Raw genomic sequence first — 23224 nt, forward strand, 5'->3', positions numbered from 1 at the left:
TGCCACAGTTTATGTGAATGTATCTATATCACCTACTAATCAATAGGCATCTTATTATCTTTGTTGTAAAATTTGCAGATACTTCTTTTCTTCAATAATTTTCCTTTGTTCCAATTTTTAGCATGTGTGCTACTGAAGCAAGCATGATAATTTCTTTTACTTGAAAAAATCTTTGATTCATTTTCATATATTCTTCTATCTAAAGAGTTTCTTCTTCTTCTTCTTCTTCTTCTTCTTCTTCTTCTTTCTTCTTTCTTCTTTCTTCTTTCTTCTTTCTTCTTTCTTCTTTCTTCTTCCTCCATGCTGAAGATTGAACCCAGGGTCATTAACCACTTAGCCACAGTCTTAGTCCTTTCTTTTTTATTTTGAGACAGGGTCTTCCTAGGTTGCTAAGGGTGTTCTTGCCTCATCCTCCATACTAGCTGGGATCATAGGAATGAATGAGCACTCATGCTGGACTACAAATCATTTTTTTTTTTAATTAGTACCAAAGTTGAAATAATTACCCTTAAAAATTTCAGGATGAAAAATGTTTAATATTTAATGTTATGCATTTATTTATATATTGGATGCAACATTTAATCAAACTTGTTTCTAAAGCTACTTTTATTTTGTGGAATGAAAGGCAATTCTACCTATCAACTTCCTTTTTTATTTTTGAAATACCAAAAATATTTGTAAATACCCACATATATTCTCACATGTATGGCTGCATGTCTGTCTCATCTCATTCACTGAATTGATATGAACACCGGGGAAATAGTATAATGATTGAGAAATTAGCGTTCTTATTATTGAATTATATTTGTCACATAGTTGGTATCTTGATTGAGGAAAATATGCCTTATGATCAGGTAATAGGTAGAAGATGTGGAAAACACCAGTGTCTCTGGAGAAGACTGCGCTTCTTTATGTGTGTCAGAAGAGACGCACTGGTGAAATGAGACTTTGCTACCTTGGATATGATTTACCAAGGATGAATTTGTGAGTCTCTGTGAAGGAGAAGAAAAGTTTAAATTTCAAACTCAAAAAATCAATATTCACTTTAATAAACTTGCTAAATGTAGTGTAGAAACTAAAGGGAAAGCTGACTCCTCTGATAGAGCAAACTGTGTAAATTTTGTAATAATCATTATAAGTACAATGTCAAGAAGAATATGTGTGATATGACCTAGAATATTCATTGTTAATCTTGCAAATCTCTTGTTTTGTCAAACAAATATTCTCTGAGTATCTTCGAATCTGGGGAAAATTACATTTCTCTTAACAGGTCATTTTCTTAAGTAAAACTTAATGAACTACATTTTCCTACATTCCCAGAAATCTCTTCTATTTATTTTGTTTTTATATGGTAGTTGGCATGTTTATTCAGAAGATAAAATTTCACATAATTCTTAACAAAGAGTTTCTGGTTGGGGATTAAGCAATTGACCTTCCTAGGGAATAAGATTACTCAAAATAGGAAATTGGCATCAAACTTTGAAAACTTGCATTTAAAAACAATCTGTCTTATTCATCTATTTACCTATCCTTTCATTTTTTGAAATATCTAACATCAATAGCCATGAAAATATTTATTTCAGGGTGATTGATATGTTTAGTTGTATCTAAGAAATTGTGCCCCTGTGGGGAAAGTTGTTTATAAGGTGAATATATTATGACTTAAATACAGTTATATGATCTTATGTAAATGTTTATTTGCTTGAGAATATTTGCTCAAGTTCTTAGCTGAAGTGATACCACAGGAGCTATTTCTTCATTAATTTTTTCTGGCATTTTATTACTATGTGTTACTGAACACTTGATCTGTAATTCTTTTGACTAGTTTCCAATCCTTGGTGCAACTGTGTTTACATAAATAAATCAGTCTCTTCTCTGTATTTCTGGGAATTTGCTGTAGTCTCCCATGGAAATATCTCTTTATAAGACATTTGACTTCCTATTTAAGAAATCTGTATAACCAACAAAGAAAATAAAATAGAGTTAAAATCCTATTGTTGAAGAACTGTAACCATTTTCAATTTGATACATTATTAAATATTAAGTGAGATGGAAACGTTTTCTAAGTATAGCTAGTTATTCTTTGACTAGAGCCCAGATAAGGGTTCTAGTTGAATCTAAGTTTTTTCTTGGTAAATTAATTTAATGATAATCACATAGATTTTTCTCCTCACTAATGATGTTTTCTATTATATTTCCTATTTGCCTTCTAAATATTTTGACAGGTTCATTATAATTGAGAATATTTCCAGATTTTAAAATGACAGCTTAGAATATTGACATAAAAGGCATTCCTATATCAAATCATTTGTCTTTTTTTCTTTGAACATCTATTTCCATCCTGAAGAAAGTTTGCTTTTTTAAGAGTCGACATATTAATGGTCTTATGCTACATACAATATAGAGTAATTTAGCATTAAGTGATTTAACATATATGAACTTATGTTCTAAAACATTTATAAACATACTGCTTTCTTTCACTGTCTGCTAGGGTAGCAATAAATAGTGATTCTGTAATTGGCATTAGTTAAGAGGTATAAAAATCTCTGTAGACTAATAACTCTCTAAATTTTTGCAGCATATATTGCAACAGGTGCTGCAAAGCAATTAGACATAAAAGGTCATAAAGCAAAACCCCATTGTTGAAAAACAGTTAACACTGGCATAATCTCTTTCATTCCTTCTCCTTAATCCATACCCATATACTTGCCACAGTCTCTTAACCAACATGTTGACAAATTTTTATGAAACCATATCTGCCTTTTACTGCCTATCATATAAATACCAGTTGTTTCCTGACTTTGTGGTTTGGAGGAATCATTTTCAGATGCAGCTGAAAATCAGGTACTCGAAGGTTTGACTCTTTCCAACTGATCTACTTTATAAAATGTCCTCGAAGTGGATCATTTTTCTCTAAAAAATCTTTTTCAGAGTGTCCTAAATAATTTGTAATATACAGTATGGTTAGAGTTTAGATAATGTTGAGATTTCTAACTGAGTTAAAAATTTGTCTCTTTGACCAAAATAATTATGTCTTACAGATCTGCATGTTGAAAAGGGTAGAGAGAGAACATAACCACTTCAAGTAGAGGCTGTACATAAGATAGGGTAATGATTAACAATTGTGAGACACTGTTTCTTCTATAATAGACTATACAGAAGACTCTCTTGCAGTAAGTGGCGTACAATAAATGTTATTTATCAGAGTCTACCCTGGAGACTCAACCAGGGAGAAAAAGATAAGTTTTCTTTAGTCATGCCAATACAACCACCCCTTTTTTAAATGAGAAAGCTAATTGTTTTCAAGTAATATGTAAAATGACAGATAAAATAGGTTAATAAAAATATATTTAAAAAAGCTATAATTAAACTCTTTCTTTTGTGTCTCCTGAACTAGACTCAGGTTTTTGGGCTTTGTGTTTTACTTGACTTTTCCTTAGTCTCATAACTGTGTCCTAAATCAGGAATCTTTACAGTACTGCGATTTACTGTGACCTTAATGGAAGGCTCAGCTACTAAACACTGAATAGACTCCTACTCAGCCCTCAGGTCTAAGGAGGGCAGTATTGGCTTGTTTAGAATACAGGCTCTGGAACCTGCCTTCCTGGTTTGAATCATTTTTTGCCACTGTGATGCGTTTGTGACAGTGAGGCCTACTTGGGAAATTCCTTATTGCTCCATGCCTCAGTTCTGTCATTTGTAATACAGATGATGATAATACTGTGTAATGTGAAAAAGTTAGTGTGAGTACTAAATGAATTCACCTTTGCTAAGGAACAGGGATGAGTACACAGTAGGTGTTCTGTACCTGTAAGCCTTTCCTGGCAAGAAAAGACATATTTATAAAGTCTCAAGACTCATGACATTCTGCTTCCACACTTTAGTCAGGGTTACAGTACTTTTTTTGTGTGTGTGTATGTGTGTGTGTGTTTGTGTGTGTGTGTGTGTGAGAGAGAGAGAGAGAGAGAGAGAGAGAGAGAGAGAGAAAGCGAGCGAGAGAGAGAAAGAGAGAGAAAGAGGGAGGTTGGTTGCCTATGTTCTCTCATACATTTCAAATCTTATAAGAAAACTTGGTTTTATACCATTCTATTAACATTTTATTCGTTGTTGTAAATATTTTTAATTACTCTGTTAAGATTGACTTGGGTATAAAAAGAGATTTCATCATGTGAATCTCTCACGTTTTTAGTGTTCCCCATATTCAAGGCCATTTAGAGTTTACAGCATAAGAATATTGCACAAAATGCATATGCCAAGGGAATATGTAATATGGGAATTTATTTAGTGTATAAGTTGTGGTTGATTTATATCAGAACTAAAGATAGTTAAGTCCCTAACTCTATGTGCCATGAACGGCAAAGAAGACAGTACATTTGCATCAATGAATGAACCTCAAAGAGAATCAATTTCATTGTGTCATATTTGTCTTGAAAATAAAAAGAAACCCTCTAAAATGTTAGGTATGCTTTCTACCAGCTGGATGTTTTATTTTTCATTACTGATTTTTATACACTGAATTGGATAAGCTAAATTGAAATCAGTTTTCAGCCTCTTAATTTTTTTTAGATTCGCTGGGTATTATAAATCATATTCAAAAAGAAATATGTTAAATATTAATGTAATTATAACATAAAGATTTTATTTTTAAGTTTTAATGCCATCCAGAACATTCCAAATCTTCATGAAGGTTTCTGAAGTCCAATGAAGCACTTCCATAAATCAGTCAGAAAACTGATTTTAAGATAAAAAGCATTGAGGGAAGGATGTTTACTCTTTTGTGCTTCTCACCTCCTTGAGGTAATATTTTGTATTTAAGTGCTGCAGGATCTAGAAGTAGCCTAATGGTCTGAAGAAAGTCAGCTTTTTCTATATGTGTTATCACACTGAGTATAGAGCAGCTTTTATTGTTGTTTTTAGTGGAATTGTGTAACACAATTAAGTCCTTATATCATTTGAAATAATACCTGAAATTTTCGAAAAATCTGAGTTCCTATAATGATTTTTAGTTCTTTTGCTTCTTTGTTTATGGATAAGCATTCTTCGTTCTTAATTTTTGAATTATGATTTAAAGTATAAATATATGCTAAATGAATTAATCAAACCTTTGATTTAAAAGGTAATATTCCTCTTTGGGGAAATTACCAATATAAACTAAGCAAATATTGATTTAGCAACTATAAACAAAGTTCCGGCACAATTAATAACAACTTTATAGACACAGTTCCTTTTAATGAAGTTTAAAATGAAGTTGAGAAGAGGAATACATGACAAGTTTTTCAAAAAATAATAAGACAGTGGTTTTGAAGGATGTTTTTCATGTACAATCTGAGAAAAATTGGAAATTTGATGTATTCATTTAATATTTTAAGGAAATATTTAGTTTAAAATTTTTAAGTTACATAGAGTATATTTTTGGAACATGCAAAATGATATTCACGTTCACTCTTTTAAGATGTTTCAATTAATGAGGCATAATTATACTATATATTAGATATTCATCATTTTTAATTTAAAAACATCCCCTAACAAGGTTGCTTTGAACAAATAGCTATTCTACTTTATTCCTTTTACTCATTGACAGAATTCTTTTTCTTTTAATATTTTTTAGTTGTTGATGATAGACCTTTTTTTTTTTTTAAATTTATTTATATGTGGTGCTGAGAATCTAACCCAGTGTCTCACACACATGCTAGGGAAGTGCTCTACCACAGAGCTACAACTCCAGCCCCCCTCTTTTTATTTTCTTTTAAAACAAAGGCTTTACTAAGTTTCCAGTGTTTTTTTCCCACCTTTGGGTTTTCTTTCTTTTTTTAAAAAAATTATTTGTTCTTTTTAATTATACATGACAGTAGACATATTTTGGCATATATACATACATGGAGGATAATTTACCATTCTTGTGGTTGTATATGATGTGGAATTACATTGGTCCTATACTGATATATGAACATAGGAAAGTTATGTCCATTCACTCTCACCAGTATTTACCTGGTTACCCCATTAAGCTTCTCTTTGCTTGTGCTTGTACTCAAAAATATATGCTTTCCATGAAATGATAAGGCTTCCAGTGTTTTTAAAAATATCTCCTTTGTATAGAATTATCTTTATAGTTGCTACTAGTGTGTAGTTGTTAAAGCAACCTACAACTTATATGTTTTGATAAGTAACTAGTAATCACAAAAATAACATTGTACTCATACTATATTTTCTAGTAATATAAATGAAAGTGGTATTTATATCATCCAGATGAAAGAAACTCTTTAATTGTTAGTTTCTTCGGTTTTCATACTTTTTGGAAGTATATTGTAATAAGAGTTTAGAAAGCTGTGAGGAATATTTTTCATATAATGGAAAACACTGTGTTTGAAAGGGGCTATAGAGTGAAATTTTGATTTTAGAGTGTCATCTGATGACAATTCATTTATAAGAGAAACTTCTATTTTAAGATCTGGAGTTTAATTATCTTACAATTATCCTAGGATCCATATACTTTATGGGGCTTTTCTGGTATTAGAGACTGCATAACCTGAGTTTAAAGACCACGGTATTAAACACTTACTCCTTGACTTGTATTTCCTTATAGAGTTCTTCAAAGAATCCTTTCTTTTTTAAAATATTTTTTTAGTTGTCAATTAATCTTTATTTTATAGTTGACCTATATAATAGGGTAGTGCTTTACTGATTGACAAAGAACATTATAGTTACATGGATTTCTTGGAATTGCAGAAGTAGTCACTGAAAGTATTCATAGACTTTTTTTTTTTTTTTTTTTTTTTTTTGCTAATTGTGAATATTGCCAGATCTATGCCAAGAGCTCCAAATGTCCTGATTGGAAATAGTAGAGGGAAACTGCTACATGAACTTGGGAAACCCCAAGCAGTTACAACACTATGGAAGATTGTCTACTTTAAGTACTAGATAGAGTACTTTTTAACATATTATTGTTCTTCCTTGTGTTTAAGACATTCCTTATAAAATAATAAGAGAAAAAGAAGGTTGATGTTATGATATGGAAACAAAGAATTCTTTGGGGCAGAGAAACAAACTATTACACTATTTTCAGGATACAAAATTGTTTTCATACTGCATTTAAAAATTACTTGATAAACTAGCACTTTATATATGCTATCATATTTTCTGTAGGTCATGAATATCAGGGTTACTTAGTTGAGTGTCTATGGCTCAGTGTCGTTTACAAGGCCGCAGTTAAAGTGTTGGCTGGGCTGCAGCCTCATCAAAAGGCACAACTAGTGGAGAATCCACTTCAAACATTCTTATGTGCTTCTTCACAGGACTGCATCAAGACAGCTGGCTTTCCTAAAGGCAGACTAGACAAAATAAGAATGCCTAAGAGAGATGCCACAATCTTTATATTATCTAAATATTATTTATATTATCTATATTATCTTGAAAGCAACCTGTCATCACTTCTGCCATATACTCTTTGTTAGAAATGACTCAAAGTCCTGCCCAGCCTCAAGGGCAATGTATTATTTAATGGTGTGGAAACCCCCAGGCAAGAATTACTGGGGTTCATCTTGAAATTAGCCATACATGTTAATACTTGAGATTTGAAAGAAATATTAAAAAATATATTTATTTTGAGGAAAGTCTTGATAGATGGCCCTGACTTTTAACCATGAATCTGTGACTAATGCAAGAGGTTTTTCTCTTTAGTAGATCAGACTTATTCTTTTTAGACCCATAGCTTTCTCATTTGTGAAGTGTCTTTGCTATTTGGTGTCATTTTCTTCTATTCCTCGTGACTGGATTTTGGGAGACACGGAATCTGATTGGGTGTAAGAGACAGTAGTAATACAAATCAGTTAAATATGTTGAAAACTAGAAAGAATACATTGGATTTATAATTATAAGGCTACTGGTGATCACTTTGAGTGAATTTTCAGTTAACAAAGGAGTCAACGTGGACTAGAAGAAATTAGAGATTGAAGTGGCTATAAAGTAATGTAGGCAACATTTATTGGTTACTAACAAAAATTTTGAAGAGAAGAAGCTTCTGTTTGTACATGTATAAGTGTATATGTAAGGTTCCATGTATGCTTTAAAAGAAAATGAAACTACAAAAAAATTTTCAGGGAGAAAGACATCATTCAGAGGTAAAATGTGCCTTAGTCTCACTGCCCTTTGTTCCCTGTGTACCTTTCACAGTGACTAGATCACAGGAAGCACAGGCAAGGGTCTGGTAATGGAAGGATGGAATTTTTTCTTCCATTATTGGAGTTATGCACACGTGATTAAGAGTAGGTATTGGGAACCACATGGAGACAATCACTTCTTAGTTTAACAAGAACACTTCTTAGTTTAACAAGTTGTGTTTGAACAAGTTCCTTCAAGTTTTTGTGACTCACATTTTTCTTAAGTAAAATGAGTGTAATTTCAGTCTGTACATAAATAAATGAGGAAGGAAAACAACCCCCAAACATGTATATTGTTTATAACAGGACTTAAGCCCAAAGACTAATAATTATTAACCATTATTATTGTCTATTTTGTCTACAAAATAAAAGATTTTCACCTTTAAATTAGATAGCTCTTTCTGTCGGACTGGGATTCTTAATCATTGGTATGTTTTATTGACATTTAGTGATTGCAGACATATACTGAGCATCTATTAGATGCCAACCCTTGTGTTAGTTCATGACCTCACAGAGATGAATAAAACATGAACTTGTCTTTGGGCCTTATTAACCAGAGAGGGTTATGAACACAAAGGATGGTAATAAAGTATCCTGAGCTCTGTGATACAATTGTTAATAGATATTTTCAGGTAACATCAGAAAAACCTTGCAGATAAAAATAGCCACAATCATTACAGAAGTAGTGATTATTTGGTGATGAAAAGAAAGATGGTAAGGATACGTTCTTGAGCTCTATTTTGAGAATACAGCCAGAAGATAGAACACTTTAGAAGAGTATGTTTAAAGTGCAATATGAATGTAAGGTGGCTTAAGGAAAATTCTATTGGAAGATTCAGTATATAGGCTTGATATTAACATGTAAGTGTCTTTTTATTGAATAATTTGTAAACAGGGAAAAGAAAAGAATGTGGGATCCCATCCAAGTTTGTGAATGAAAGTGAAATATACAAATTTGAGTATTTTCTGCCAAAGGCTTTCTTTTACCTCCCTATCAGGTGAGGCTCTAGAAATGACATACAAGAAACAGCAGAGTTTCCCTGTGTTTTATAGTCAATGACAATTTTAGGACGCTGCGATATTTTTTTATTTATTCATGGGTTTGATGAGTAACAGGGTATTATACAGTACTTGAATGCTAAGTGTCGGAGTACGGCTGGCTGGGCAAAATAACCGGGGGGTGACGAGCAACTTCTGTACGTTGATACAGCAGGAGAGGGAGCCGTTTATTGCAGGACAGGAGCAGTATTTATACATTCCACACAGCTTATCTAATTAGCATAAACTAGATACATCAGTCAACCAATAAGGAATCTCCACACTTAATAGCTCGCTTTTGTTACTTCTCAAACCACTCCCTCTGGCATTTTGCCAGGCACCATCCAGACTTGTTTAGGAACTTTAACATTCCCCTGACAAAATGCCAGGTGTTATTTTTGACTTGTTTACAGACTCTAACAGCTAAGTTTATAGAACCAAAATAGGATTAGTCTTGCCATAAAATTGTTTTTAATGTTAAAATTTTAAGGTTAAAATTTTCTTTCATCTATCACTTTAATAACAAAAAGAAAAAATCTGACAAATGTTCTCATTTTCTTCTTATAATTTGTTTTCCTTAAGCAGAAATGAATATACCAACTTCATTAGCATTGTGATTGATTTCACTAATTGTAGTAGACATACATATCTCAAAACTTTAAGTAGAGTTAGTAGTTCTTTAGTATATAAAGCATATACTTGACTTGAGAACTATTTTATTTCTCCTATTTATCCAAAGGTAGTGTATGTCCTCCAAAGATAAATCAGTTTTACCCACCAAGATTTTGAAGTTGCTAGTTAAATTAGTACAAATTACTATCCTGCTCTCATTAAATCACTACAGCCCAACTGCAGAATTACATTTCTAATTTAAAATGATTAATCTCTCACCAGCGAAGGTATGCACCTCATAACAATCAATTAAATTATTTTAGGCTAATCTAACAAACTATTATAGAACACTCAGGGAGAAGGTGAAGTAAGTGTCTTCTGTAGGGCTCTAATTGAACATTGTGAACAGTTTTCACGAGCTAGAAAAATTGTCTAATGCTTCTTTGCTTATCATCAATTTGCTCTGTAGTAAAATTTATTGATTGTCACATTTCATAAGGGCTCTTAATTCCCTGTGTAAAAATAATAGTATTTGTTTGAATCATGAAATTAAAAAAAATATTTTACTAAAACCAGAAGGTGATAAAACAAGTTAGGATATCATTAGCAGAATTACTCTGTTAGATCAGCCTAAAGAGAAGGGAATTATTTCATTCTGTTTCAATTTAGGGCTCATCCTTGAAAGTCTGGCAAAGATTTGTGGTTTCTTTTCTGTGAGTCCCACACTGTCCCCATGGAACTACACCTGTCTCAGAGTATGGAGAAACTGTATTAATGGTGAGATACTTTCTATAAAGGCACATTTTTAAAAATTTATTATTTTTAGATATACAAGATAGTAACGTGTATTTTGACATATAACACATATGTGAGATATAACTTACTTTAATTAGGATTATATTCTTGTGGTTGCATGTACTGCGGAGTTTCACTGTGGTGCATTCATATATGAACATAGGAAAGTTATGTCCAATTAATTCTAAGTGTCTTTCCTATTGTCATCCCCTCTCCATCACTTCATTCCCCTTTATGTAATACACTGACTTGCTGTTCTTCCCACCACTCCTTTATTGTTAGCATTCACATATCACAGAAAACATTCAGTCTTTGGTTTTGGGGACTGACATTTCACTTAGCATGATATTCTCTAGTTCCATTCATTTACTGGCAAATGTCATAATTTCATTCTTCTTTATGGCTCAGTAATAGTCCACTGTGTGTATGTATGTATTTATGTATCTATTTATATATCTACACAGACATATATCATATATATATATANATATATATATATATATATATATATATATATGATATTGATTAATACAAATCACATTTTCTTTGCCTACTCATCTCTTGAAGGGTACCTAGGTTGGTTCCTTAGCTTAGCTATTGTGAATTGAGCTTCTATAAACATTGATGTGGCTGTGTCACTGAAGTATGCTGATTTTAAGTCATTTGGGTATAGACTGAAGAGTGAGATAACTGGGTCAAAAGGTGATTCCATTTCAGGTTTTCTGAGGAATCTGCATATTGCTTTCCAGAGTGGTTGCCTCAATTTGCAGTCCTGCTAGCAAAGTATACCCTTTTCCCACAATTTTGCCAATTTTTACTGTTCCTTATATTCTTGATAATTGTCATTCTGACTAGAGTGACATGGGATTTCACTGTAGTTGTAATTTCCATTTTTTTTCTAATTACTAGAGAGATTGAACATTTTTTTTCATTTATTTGTTGACAATTTGTATTTCTTCTTCTGTGAAATATCTTTGCCCATTTATTGATTGGGTTTTTTTTTTTTGGTGTTGAATTCTCTGAGTTCTTTATATACCCTAAAAATTAGTACTCTGATGCACAGGTGGCAAAGATTTTCTTACACTCTGTAGATTGTTTCCTTTGCTGTGAAGATCTTTAGTGTCATACCATCCCATTTACTGATTTTTTATTTTACTTGTTGCACTGTAGGACTTTTGTTAAGGAAGTCATTTCCTAAGCTGACATGATGGAAAGTTGAGCAAAAATTTTCTTCTAGTAGGCGCAAGGTTTCTGGTGTAAATGCCTAGGTCCTTGATCCACTTTATTTGAGTTTTGTGCAGGGTGAGAATCAGGGTTAAATTTCAGTCTGCTACATATAGATTTCTAATTTTCACAGCACCATTTGTTGAAGAAGCTATCTTTTCCCCAATGTTTGTTTATGGTGACTTTTTCTAGGATGAGATAACTGTATTTATGTGGGTTTGTCTCTGTGTTTTTTATTCTGTGTCATTGGTCTTTGTGTCTGTTTTGTTGTCAATACTGTTTTTGTTACTATTGCTCTCAACTATAAATTTATGGTCTGGTATTGTGGTGCCTCCTGCATCACTTTTCTCACTAAGGATTGCTTTGGCTATTCTGGACTTCTTATTTTTTCCAAATGAATTTCACGACTGCTTTTTCTATTTCTATGAAGAAAATCATTGGAATTTTAATAGGAATTGCATTTATGTGAGTAGTGCTTTTAGTAGTATGGCCGTTTTGACAATATTAATTCTGCCTGTCTAAGAACATGGGTAAACTTTATATCTTTTAAGGTCTTCTTTAATTTCTTCCTTTAGTATTCTGTAGATTTCATTGTAGAGGTCTTTTACTTGTATTTTATTTTATTTTTTGAGGCTACTGTGAATGGGACAGTTTCCTGATTTCTGATTTAGCTGATTCAGCAATTTGTGTATAGAAACACAATTGAATTGTGAGTATTTATTTTATATCCTGCTACTTTGCTGAACTAACTTTTGAGTTCTAGAAGGTTTCTGGAGGACTTTTACAGTTCTCTTAAATACAGAATCACATCCTTGGCAAACTGGGATAGTTTGAGGTATTCTTTTCCTATTAGTATCCCTTTAATTTTGTTCTTTTTCCTAATTTCTCTGACTAGAATTTCAGGGACTGTGTTGACTAGGAAAGGACTGTGAAAGAGGGGGTCCCTACCTTGTTCCAAAGGGAAGACGTTCAGTTTTTCTCTGTTTAGAATGATGTTGATCTAGGGTTTAACATATATAACATGTTCTTACTATCTCTAGTTTTTATAGTGTATGTATAGAGTATGATTTGATGCTGTATTTTGTCAATTTTTTTTCTGAATCTATTGAGATAATCATGTGGTTCTTGTCTTTAAGTCTGTTGTACTGAATTACATTTACTGATTTCTGTACATCGAACCACTTTGCATTCCTCGGATGAATCCCACTTGATCATAGTGCACTATCTTTTTAATATGTTTTTGTATGTGATTTGTTAGTATTTTATTAATAATTTTTTGCAACTAGTTTCATCATGGACATTGGTTTGAAGTTTTCTTTCCTTGATGTGTCTTTGTCTGTTTTTAGTATCAGGGTGATACTAGCTTCATAGAATGAACTTAAGAAGGGTTCCCCCTTTCTCTATTTCATGGAATAATTTGAAGAGGATTGGTGTTAGTTTTTGTTTGAGGGTTTGATAGAGCTGTACTGAGAATCTATCAGCTTCTGGGCTTTCCTTTCTTGGTAGGGCTTTGTTGTATCTTCAATTTCATTGCTTGAAATAGATCTATAATTTTAAAATTTCAAATAAATCTTGTATGTCCTCCTGATTCAATTTGGGTAGGTCCTATATCTCTAGAAATTTGTTGATGCCTTCATGATTTCTATTTTATTGGAGTATAAATATTCACATAGTTTCTGATTATTATATTTTAGTAGTGTTTGTGGTGATACTTCATTTATTCATCACAAATTTAATGATTTGAGTTTTCCCCCCTCTTTCTCTTGGTTATCTTAATTAAGGGTTTATCAATTTTATTTATTTTTTTAAATAACCAACTTTTTCTGGATATTTTTTGTTGTTGTTTCAATTTCATTGGTTTCAGTGCTGATTTTCATTATTTGCTATCTTCTGCTTTTGGTGTTGATTCTATAATCTATTTATAGGTCTTTGAGATGTAATGTTGGGTTATTTATTTGATGATTTCTGTTCATTTGATGAATGAATTTAATGCAATGTACTCTACTCTTAGAACTATTTACCCCTAATAGTATCCCTGATTTCTTCTGCTATACATTGGTGATTCAATAGTATACTTTTTAGTTTCCAAGTGTTAGTGTAGCTTCTATTTTTTTTATTTTATCATTGATTTCTAACTTTTTTCCATTATGATCTGATACAATGCAATATATTATCTGTTTTTATTGTTGTTGTTGTTTTGTATTTGCTGAGAATTGTTTTTTTGCCTAAGGTATGATTTATTTTAGGGAATAATCCATGAGCTACTGAGAAGAAAGTATATTCAATCAATGATGGATGAAATATTTCATGTATGTCTAATTATGAATTGTATTATTTAGTTCTATAGCTTCTTTATTTAGGCTTTGTTTGGAGGATCTATCCAGTGATGAGAGAGGTATGTTAAAGTCACCCAGTATTATTGTGTTTTGGTCCATTTGGTTCTTGTAATTGATAAGGGTTTGTTTGATGTACATAGATCCTCCATTATTTGGGCATCAATATTTATGATTATTATGTGTTGTTGATGTACAATTCCCTTAAGCAGTATGAAATGACCTTTGTTGTCCCTTCTGATTATCTTTGGTTTGAAGTTCACTTTATCTGATATCAGGATAGAAAGCCCTCCTAGTTTGTGAAATCCATGTGAATGACATCTTTTTTCTCATCCTTTTACCTTTAATCTGTGGATATAATTGCCTCTGAGATGAGTCTCTTTGAGAGAGTATATTAGTGGGTCTTGTTTTTTAATTCAATCTGCCAGTCTGTGTCTTTTGATTGATGAATTTAGGCCATTTATAATCAATGTTATTATCGAGAAATCATTTTATTTGCTGTCATATTGATTTATTTTTGTTTTTAATTGGAATTAGTTTTTGCTTTAATTGACTACTCTTGTAGTGTAATTTCTCCCTTTTCTCGTTATCAGTTCTATTTTTCAATTTTTCTTCATGAAATATTTATTAAGTATGTCTTCTAGTGCAGAGTTTTGAGATGTGAATTCTCTTAACTTTTGTTTATCATTGAAGATTTTTATTTCATTATCAATTCTGAGGCTTAATTTTTCGGGGTATAGTATTCTTGGCTTGCATTCATTTGCTTTCAGACCTTAGTATATATTTTTCCAAGACCTCTTAGCATTGTAGGTCTGGGTTGAGAAATCAGTTGTGATCCAAATTGGTTTCCCTCAAAATGTGACTTGTAGTTTTCTCTGGCAGGCTTATGAATGTAAATTTCTAAGGTAGATTTGGGGGAATGTTAGCAAAACTCACTGAATTTTTGAAGCAATGATGAATTATTACTACCAAGTATTAGGTATTGATTAATATTCATAAAATATATCTTTCATTTTCTATATTTTGTCAAAATACCTGCCAAAACCTTTTGTTAATTATTATAACTATTGAGATTCCATAGAAGCATTAATAATAATTTAAGGATTTAAAGTTCAAGTCAATGATATTAAATCAGTGATAAATGAAACAAATTCTATTACCTCAATGGTTTTATAGACTATGCATTTTTAGTGTTGAATTCTGTAGGGATTATCATATTCATCATGAACAAAATCTGTACTTCATACACTGATGAAAAAATAATAATAGCCTTTAATTTTGAGAAGTCCTTATTTTTAGGTAAGCAATTGAGTTAAGAATTTATACTTTACTTTTATACTTTACTTTATTTTATTTAATTTATACTTTACTTTTTTTTAAAAGATAAGTCAGCCTCTCAACAAATATGGGTAGATTAGCAACATTGTTATCTGTCTTGGGAAACTTTTGGTCTGTGCTGTGTTTTGATCTTGTGATTCATCATTGTTACCATTGTATTTATGAGTCAGATTTTCTGTTGCACAATAATCATACTCTTTTTTTGTAACTTATTCTTTTCTAAATTATGTGCTTTTTGGACTCTCTAGTACTGTGATTAATTACTCAATGAACATTCCTGTGTAGAAATAATTTATAAGAAGGTGGTTTTTGTTAGGGCTCTTCTCTCCCTTTTTTTTCTTTCCTTTCCTCCCACTCTCAAAGGGTTGGATTTGTTTTATGTGAAAAAGCTGAAAAAATACAGAGAAATGAATGAAAAGATTTTATAACAAATTGTCTTCTGTCAAATTTGAAAAAAAAACATCATTTGGAAATACATTTAATACATATTTTTAGGACTACATTCACAACTTTTCATTAATTTTTAATTTATTACATATCATCTTAATTTCAACAGAGTTTGGTACACCATATAAGTAGTATAAATTCAAAAAGTCACCAGAAGAAATTAAATTTTTTCATTATTTTGTCAAATCTTTATAGCTTAATTTTCATCTGATTATGTGGACAAACTTTGGTCTGGTAGCTTTTTCTCTATTTCATTATTATTAAACTATTTTAGCATTGCTTTTTAAACATAGTGTCACTTTACATAAATAGCATGATACAAAAGTTTTACCCTCAATTTGAAGAGATAAAAGCTCACGCTTTCTTTTGTAAAGACATTAATATACCAAAACTGAGTAAATTCTCAGGAATTTACTTGAGTGCTTGGTACAAAAATGTTATGGGACCAAGAATTTGAACTGTAAACCTTTTCAATTATTATTACCAGAAGTTTCTTTCCAGTTGTGTTTTACAGTTTGTGCTGTCTATGATTAAGAGTGTATCTTCCAGTGTATGTTGGTGTTAAAGTAAGTACATCTACCGTAATATTTTGATGCTTCTTTATATTTTTTATTTTCTAAATCTTTAAATATGCACACATGCACACACATATATATTTCTACTAGATAATTCATTTTTTAAAAAGCCAATTTTTAATGTTTTATGTATTTCATTTCTTCACTTCAAATAAGGCTTGAAGTAGATGATTTCAAGAATTTTCACTAGTTCTGACACACCATCATTATCCAAATATGGATTTTGTACTTTTTACATATATTAAGCTATTTTAGTTAATTTCTCCATAAAATGTCTTAAGAGTCACATGTTTCATTTTTATTTCCTTATAAATTTGCTTTGAGAATAGAACATAAAATAATAATTACTTTCATTTGGAACAGAATCTCGCAGAGCCAATAAAAAGTTGATGAATGTCAGAGTAATTTTTATGGGCATCTAGAATTAACTCTGTACTAAAAGGATTAGAGTTACATTTCTTTTCCTGGTAAATTTGGATCTTTGATTATATTTTAAGATTCATAAACTTAGATTGAGATATGTGCTTATGTAAAAGTATATCCAGTGACATCAGGGTGATTCTTGTAATAATGTTAGTGAGCCTTTACTTTTTTGGACTGGTTGACTATGAATCAACAAAGCAAAAAAAAAAAAAAAAAGAAAGGGAAAAAGAGGGACCATTGAGGGGTCATGTCTGAGAGTAGTTAATGGATTCTTTGGGTTTAATGACCTCTGAAATGCATTTTTTAATGCTCCTTAGAATTCAAAGAAACTTCTTCATTAGGTTGTCTGTTTTAACCACTGGAAATACTGATGTTCTCCAGACTGCCAGTCACATTTCTTTTTGGCCTCTGCTATATATTCTTACATATAAATCTGTCAAAAATAGTTCCATACTGGGGAATCCAGAGTGGAACTATTTGACTCTATCTGGATAATGAGTAGAAAATTTTATCTGGATAATGAAAATATTTTGCAGTTTGTTGTTTAATGAAAGGATTCAGTAAATTTGCCTTTAATCATTGATTTGTAATAATATACTCCTTTCTGTATGAAATTTTTACAGGTATATGTTTGTGTACACATGTGTATATTTTGTATATATTCATAAGTATGTAGAGTAAAGAAATTCTATTTCATATGATGTTATGTTTCTATGATAAAGAAAAATATATAAGTATACCCTAGAAAGCTTATAAGATATTTTCTTTTCATCATTTGAATCAGATGGGAAATACTCCAAACAGATTATTTTTGTTCTAATGGTAGGCATTTGAGTATGCATTTCAGCTAAACTGACCAGTGAACTGTCAAAATTTTCCTTTTTCTTTTTCCTCTATTTCCCTCTTATATATTAGTTATTAGCAGGTCTGCTTCAGGTAAAATTGTAAAGGAGATATCTTTTTGAAATCTTGACTCAAATATTTTTTTTAATGCCTGGCTTGTACCATATGAGAAATTTTCCTTTTGATTAGAAATAAATTCACATTAATAAACTACTAGTCCCTCTCAGTATAGATCAACTCTCTGTGATAGAAAATATTTTTAAAAAGAACTTTTAAGGAGATATTTAGACATAAACTTTATATATGTGGAACACACATATTCCTAAAGCAAGGACATATTCTTGGAAAAGAAACAAACAAACAACAAATGATTAAACTACCTTGGTGATGTTACCTAGCTACCTTCCTACAGAGTACTTTGGTGCAAAACATGGTCAGGCCATAAGCATTCCTGGTATCTGTGAAACTATGCAGTATGATTTCCCTGTCCACCAATAGAACTGATGCTTCCTCCATGAAAGGGAGCTATTATTTGGAAACCTTTAAAAATAATCTTTTAAAGAAGTTTAGGAAACTAAAGAAGATTTAAATCAGAAACTGTTTACTGAGCCCAGCATGAGAGGAAATACCATGGTGCTTTGTCTAGATTAAGGTAACTAGGTAATATGAGGGGTAAAAATACAGGACTTAGGAAATTCCAGGGTTGAATTCATTGGAAATATGTACCTTAGAAGCAAAATGATAATAACAGTTTTTACATGATATTGAAAACATTCATGTTCATATTAATATTGTTCCCCTTTTATAATTTAATAATTTCCCCTTTCATTACAAAATGAACATACTTGTCATATCCAAATATGTAGAATTATTTTTTATTTTATTTAAAAATGTTTTTCTATTTTATTGAGGTATGTTTTAGTATGTTTTGTTTCATCAGATCAAAAGACCTGACAAGAACAATGGAAAGAGTACAAATTTATTTGGGGTACATTGTTGGTTCTTTTCATGGTCAGCTGGCTCCATAACTCTGGGCTCAAAGAGAGACAGAATATCATAGGAGAAGGACATGGCATAGGAAAGCAGTTTCAAACCAGGAAAAAATAAGGAGAGAGCTCTGCTCACCAAGGACAAAATGTAAACCCCCTAAACACACGCCAAGTTACTTACCTCCTCCAGCTACCACCTACTTGCCTACAGTTACCACTCAGTTAATCCATATAAGTAAATTAATACACTGATAAGTAAAGATTCTCATAATCTAATCATTTCACCTCTAAATTTTCTTGCATTGTCTCACACATGAGCTTCTTGAGAATACTTCATACTAAAACCATATCAAGGGTGTAATTTATAAAGAGGGTGACATGTATTTAAGGTGTTTAACTTGCTATTTTGATGAATGTGTGAATCATGAAATGATTACCATAAGCATCCTAAGTAGCATATCCATCCACCCATAAAATTACCATATTCTATTCTTTTGTTCCTTCTCCTCCTTCTTGTCATAATACTTAAAAAATTTCAAAGGTACAATACATTATATACCATATTATATATCAGATCTCTAGCTTTCATTTATCTTATATAACTGAACTTAGTACCTTCAGCCAACATTTACCCATCTCCTGCTTCACCGTTGCTGCCAGCAACCACTCTGTTCTTTGAGTCTATGAAGTTCACTAGTTTAGATTTCACATGTAATTGAGGTAAATGAGGACATTTAATATTTGCCATTCTGTGTCCAGCTTAGTTCACTTAACACAGTGTCCTCCAAGTTCATCAGTGTTGTTTTAGGTAGTAAGATTTCCTTCTTTCTTAAGGTGAAATAACATGCTTTGCCCATATATATATATATATATATATATATATATATATATNTTTTTTTTTCCATATTTTCCTAATCAGGTCATTCATATTCAAAATATATAAGGAGTTCAAGCAACTCAGTTGTAAAACAAACAAAAACAACCCAATTTAAAAACTGAGTAAAAGACCTGCATATACATTTCTTAAAAGAAAATAGAGATAGCCAAAAGGGATTTGAAAATGTGCTCAACATTAGAGAAATGCAAATGGATTTCAAAATTCTTAAAAATACACATACACACACCCCAGAGATTGGAATAGGGGTTCTTAACCACTGAACCACATTCCCAGCCTTTTTATTTTTTATTTTGAGACACAGTCTCACTTAGTTGCTTAGGGTCTTGCTAAGTTGCTGAAACTGGCTTTGAACTTTCCGTCCTCCTGCCTTAGCCTCTCAATCCTCTGGGATTTAATATTCTTAATATTAAATTACAGGGAATCATTCTGAGACATTGATTTATTTGCTAAGCAATTTATATTGATCAATATTGATGCCTCAGGTATAATTATTAAATTAAAATGTATCTAACAACACCTCTAGTAATATTCTGGCTGTAGTCATGAACATTCATTTATTTCAGGCACCTAGAGTCTGAGACTGTAAAACTGTCAATGACCTAATTAGATACAATGACCTAATTAAGCTCACTGATAGGATTTAGTTAAATTAAAGCATTCCATGCATTTTCTTCATTCTGACTAGAATTAATGTAGTAATTGCAAAATCTTTTTCATACACTAAACATAGAGAAGAATAAGGAGTTACAAATCACAGAAGTGCTTTGCACTTCCTGAGTGATGACTAAGGATGTCAGTATTATTGTCTTAGTTATTTTACCTCCTCACATGCAAATGACAGAGCTGGAGGAAAATTAACCTCAAAATTATCTAACACTGAAAAGCCAACAAGAGCCACTAGAAAGGTACATGTTCTTCATGTGGGCAAAATCCTGAAGTTTGTTGCAATAAAATAAATTTCCTAATAAGATGATTAAAGGACATTAAAGTTAGTCTGTATACACATTTATGTTAACAAGAGGTTGGGATATTTTGTTTGATTTATTTTTTTAAACTACGTATTGGAATATGCATTTTCAATAATGGTAAAAGACATTATAAAGGGATTCTTTTTCAAAGGCCACTATTATATTTAGTTCAGTTTACTTAGTTAACAGTCTCCTTATTCTTCCACCGGAGAAAAGTAATTATCTTTCATTTATCTTAATATTTTTAGGTAAAAAAAAAAGAAGTAAAGGTCTAACTTTTGTGATTAGACTCTCATGCTGCTTGCATGTCATTTAAAAAAATCATTGGTAAATTTTCATAAAAATATATTTTCTTTCTGCATCTCATTGTCTTGAGGTATTTTAGCAAATATTTTAATGTAAAATATCACTGAAAATAAATTGGTGTTATAAATTAGAAAGAGAAATTAATCTTTGAATCATCTTCAAACATAAGTCATGCTCATTAATTTCAGTCATGCTGGAAAATCCAAACCTTGAAAATCATTTATTCTAAAATTGATAAGCATTAGATTTTCAATTGTTTTAACTCACCATATTTTTAACTATCAAAACATTAGCACAGACTTTGTTATTGAATTTAAAATATTGTAACCTAAAAATCTTTCAACATTTTCTGTGGTAAGAAATTGTTTACTTTGGTCTTCATCCATTATCCCTGTGAGAAAAACTTCAAGAATATTGTATTTCATAATAATATTGGCCTGAAATTACCCAGATTTTCATATTTCTAAAAATATGCCAGTTTGGTTATAACTGATGGATTTTCTATCACAGTCCATGTGTGTTCCCTTACTTTATTTTTAGCTGGAGGCAAGCAAGGGTTAAACTATGACACTATACATCTTTCTGTACAATATCCCAATTGGTGTTATTTTGGAAGCTGGGTGCTTCTGTATTGTCCTTGTGAATAACCACTGCTGAGAAGACTGAACATATAAATGATTTATTTACTTAAACATCACTTTTTTTTAACTCCAGAACTCAAACATATTTTTCCTAAAGGTGGCGGGGGGGCTTTTTCAGGCATAGAAACAGTGATGTCTTTCGATACATAAGAGCCATTAACCCATTTATAGAACGGGTCTCAATTATTGAGAACACAACATTTTATGAAAAAATTTCTTGTGAACCTGTCTTAAAAAATAGTCTGTCATAATATTTTGGACAGCCCACTTTTATGCATTTTGGAAGTGTTCTTTCTTCATTTCAGTTTCATGATCTCTGTTTAGATTAGGTTGGCCTAAATTAAATAAAATGTAACTTGAAGATAACTACATAGTATATCTTGTAACCTAATGGGGAATTAAAAAATAGTCACCTTACAGAATACCATCTGTCTCATATCAGTGAAAAGAGTTCATGAAAATTTCCAGTTTTTGTGTATTTTGAGTAGTACAGATACTCAAAGTATGTGTTGCAAAGTTCTCTAGATAAGGTCCTGTGTTATGTTTAGGTTTCATGTACTTCCTCTTTTCTTAATGAGGCTGTCTTTTTGTTTTCATGTTTTGTTTTTGCCACTAACCAAAATCTCTTTTGGGTCTTACTTATTGTCTTAAGTAAAGGTACTATTTTGGGATGATTACCTTATCTCTCAATATCAGAAAATTTGTAGTATTAATTTTTTGACTTTTTTAGGAGTGAGTCAGTGTACCTTTGTAAATGTCATGATTGGCACCATATGAATTGAGATGTTATTTATTTATTATTATAAATATACCAACATATACATAGTAATTGAATAGACATGGCATTAGATCATGAACTCATATTCTTTTGTTGTTGTATTTCCCAAAGTTTTGCCAACTTATTACTACACTGTGCTGCTCTATTGTTCTCCTGATGCTGGTCTAGGTCAGTTTTTACCCTAATAGAACTAACTGAAGCAGGATGAATTGGAAAAAAAAAAAAAGGATGGTTTCATTCTGATTCTTTTTTACCTCCTTTTTTTTTTTTTTAAACCTCCCAAGTAACCTCTTTAATGCTGAGGAGATATTTTTGATAACAAAATGTGATTCCTTATTTGGGAAACTGGAATGTTAGTATTTCGAACTTAGACATTCTTTGTATTGTTGAATGAAATGAAATAAAGCATGATGATCGTATTTCTACTAAGTTGTATGTATTTGCTAAATGTTTCTACAAATGCATGCCCAGTAATTATTTGCAATATTTGAAGAACTTAAAAAAGATTAAATTTACTTTCCATACTAATTTCTTTTTCATGAAGACTGTACTTGTGATTTAATTAGCTATCTTAAAAGTTATCTTTTGTAAAATGACCCATTCATAATGGACTAGTCATTTATAAATGCTAATTATCAATTACAATAAAATGTGTTGATGGGCTCCTGTTTTCAAACTGTGTCTTAGTAAACTTACTGTGTTAACTATTGATTTTAAAACCATAAATACATATTTAAATGAATTTCTAGTCAGGCTAAAGTTATAGCAGAAATATTGCATCATATGCCACAGCCTTAGAAACTTTCCCTGACTCCCTGTGGGTATTTTAAGCACTGATACTCCATAATGGGCCCCATTAC

The 23224-nt window shown here is 31.3% G+C and overlaps 1 protein-coding gene across 30 annotated transcripts in view; it reads left to right on the forward strand.

Annotated features, from left to right (window-relative positions):
- The window catches only part of Adgrl3 (adhesion G protein-coupled receptor L3), a 790900-nt gene that overhangs the window by 245014 nt on the left and 522662 nt on the right, over positions 1 to 23224 (forward strand). The window lies entirely within an intron of this gene.

This window comes from Marmota marmota, unplaced genomic scaffold (genome assembly GCF_001458135.2).
Source record: "Marmota marmota marmota unplaced genomic scaffold, marMar, whole genome shotgun sequence".
NCBI lineage: Eukaryota > Metazoa > Chordata > Mammalia > Rodentia > Sciuridae > Marmota > Marmota marmota.